This window comes from Hyalella azteca, unplaced genomic scaffold, assembly GCF_000764305.2.
Source record: "Hyalella azteca isolate HAZT.00-mixed unplaced genomic scaffold, Hazt_2.0.2 contig11294, whole genome shotgun sequence".
Taxonomy (NCBI): Eukaryota; Metazoa; Arthropoda; class Malacostraca; order Amphipoda; family Hyalellidae; genus Hyalella; species Hyalella azteca.
This window is the reverse complement of record NW_025941295.1, coordinates 58,712-61,798: the sequence shown is the minus strand read 5'-3', so window position 1 is coordinate 61,798 and position 3,087 is coordinate 58,712.

Sequence of the window (3,087 nt, the reverse complement as noted above, 5' to 3'; positions counted from 1 at the left end):
GACATACAAATGTAACTTATGAGAGGCTGGCGTGGTCGGCCGCTAAATTTAGAGCACAAGACGCGTCTCATCTGACAAGAGCGACAAGATCGCCTCCCGTACAAAGGGAAATTGTGTCCTGACTTTGTAGGGAAGCGAGCACTGGAAGGAAGCTTCTACTTGGAGGACACTTGCACAAGAAACCAGCTAGAGTTTGCTTTGGTCTTTTATTAATATTGACGTCAATGGGGTTATAGAGAGCAGTTCAAGTCACAAATGGAAAATATTAATATTGACGTCAACGGGGTCGTTGAGCTCCAAAGTCACTAAAAGGGAGTATGAACTTTCTGCGTTAATACAAAATACTAATTTACAAAATAGTTGAGTGCAGCGTTATAGTTTACACCTCGATTGACCAACGTGTAAGCATTACAACTCGAGGGTTTAAAAAATAAGGTGAATTACGCGCGATATAAGCTTATTTACGTTCATAGTCTAAAGCGTTCCAGTTTCCTGGGTAGGCTTTTAATTATATTATGAGTAAGGTTAAAGTTAAATAGTTAATTTGTTCTTTTCTGCTACAACAACGCTTATTTTTTCCCAAAACTGAATAGAAAAAAAACGTGAAAATACAGCATATTTAACTACAAAGCTCGTCGGTTTCTCCATGAAGAAGTAGTAGCAAAGAAGTAGCAGCAAAGAAGTAGTATCGCGAATTTTTAAAAACAATCTATTTTCAGAAACTTAGTAATAGTTTATATCAAACTTAAAAAAAATGTTAATGAATAGATTGCTCCACTACTTTAATTTAACCTATTTAATTGAATTATATTTATTTTAATTTACCTTAATTACCTCATTATAGTTCTACTTTGTAACGATCATAAGAATGTATCGGTGAAGTACGTTGAGGTACTTTATAAAAATAATGGCTAAATAATGAGTGATTTTTATCTATATTCTTATTTCTTTGACATTACAATAATAAATACCAAACACAATTGTCCGACTGCAATATATTTGCAAAATTTAACCTCCTTCTTAGCCTCAGGTGCTAAAAAATTTTTTTTATCGAATAAAACTATATAGTGGCGCATTATGTTGCGCAACCTACACCCTTGAAATAAAATTGATAACACTTCATCTTCAATAATTGTGTCATTTAGTTTATTTGAATATATACATCAAATAATTAAACACATGTTGAGATTATCATTTAGAATTAAACCTAGGCGCGATATTCTAGACTCTGACTTCTATTTAGGCATTCAAGCCACCAAACTGAACGTGTACTCAGAGCAATGAGGGAGATTTATCCAAAAACCGAGGCAGTTTTTGCAATAATGTGTTTCTCTTAACTAATAAATGTCGTATGAGCTCTACGTGCATAAAGTGTGTCACTATTCGGACACTATGACCCATTCATTTCTCTGAACGTCTAAATGAAGTCGTCGCAAGACCAGCGTCACTGAAGACCGTCCATCACAAGCGAGAGCTGGCCAGTCGACCGCCGCCATCCATCATAGCGCGGATGCTCTCAGTAGGCACAAATCACACGGTTACTTTACACCGCAGCATCTTGTACGGCACTACCATATAATACCTCGCACTCAATGAAATGTGTGAGATTTTTTCCAAATTATGAAGCAGTTTTTCTCCTTGTGTAGGTTATCTCAACATAGTTTGGCTCGACATGAGGTCGTTTCAGTGCTACGTCACCGTTATGCTCGTGCTGTGGGTAAGATAGTGTTTGATTATTTGGACAATATGGCCCATGAATTTATCTGAGTGGATGTTCCAGCCCGCACACTTCATTCATCAACAGGGCGCCTCTTGAAGGCGGTGCTCGAGAAGAGGGCGAGAGAGCACGAAAGATTGTCACCAATCGATGGTCCGGATCGCGTGTCTTCAGTGCAATCCTTCAGTGCTAGAATTGCATTTCTTCACTGGTCACGAGGGTTTATAAATGCTTACTTTTGCTTCATGCATGAAGAATTTTAAGGAAATTTTTACTATTGTGGTATGATGTTTAGTCAATGTATGAACTCAGGTCCCTATGAATAAATTGGGAACATACGCATCGGTTAAGGATTTGCGATGTACAGAGTGAAGCATCAAATTATATTGATATTTCATGCGAAAAGTTCAAAGTAAAAATGTACTTATGTACACTAATTCTATTGTTGAACTTGCGCCAACTAATTTACAACTAAGATGCGCTGAAATTTTTCCTACAAAATTCAAAGTTGCTGAGATGAATCACAATTTTTAAAAAAGAGGATTCCAAACCACTGATGGGATTTTGAGAAATATTTTATTGGTTGTATGAAGGTGAGTGAATCAAATGCAGCGTCTGTAATGGACAATAATGTGCGGTCTGTGTATTATAAAACTTTTTTAAAAAGGTAAGAATTTTAGCCCATTTTGATAGAAATAACTACATATATGAGAAAGTTTGAATTTAAAAATTCTGGGTAATCTCTACTTGCTGTTTCATGATTCAAAATTAATTCATATAAATCATTGTGCTGTTAATCAACAGGCTGTAATGGAGTTTCGTGTTCATTTGGGAAATGATGTTCCAGCATTTGGGAAATGAACACGAATTAGAATTACTTTGAAATTACTTCAGAATTAGAAATTACTTTGCGTCGGACAGATTTTAAAATTTCAATTTACGAGAAGGAATATTAAAAAAATGTTCGAACTACAAACGTAACATAAACATGCATTTACTGGACACCATTTCCCAAAATTCGGCTTATTGCGTTAAACAAGTTGTAAAGTATTTATGCCTTGAAAATTTCATAGAAAATTAAATGAAAGAGGAAGGAGATAGTAAGAAACTTCACTAATTTTTATAAATTATTTGACCTGGAACTTGAAAAATATTCACTGAAAATTTACTTGACAACTGGTACATTTAACCTTTTATTAGATCAGCAAATCTTCACGGTCATGAATCGTTTTCAATAGAACATGAAAGTGAACGTGCCGAGCTTGTCGCGTGATGTGATGAAGTGTGGCACGAACTGCGATGACCTGGTCATCTCTATCTCATGTTCTCAGTTGCTCTATCTAATGTTCTAAGTTACTCTATCTCATTTC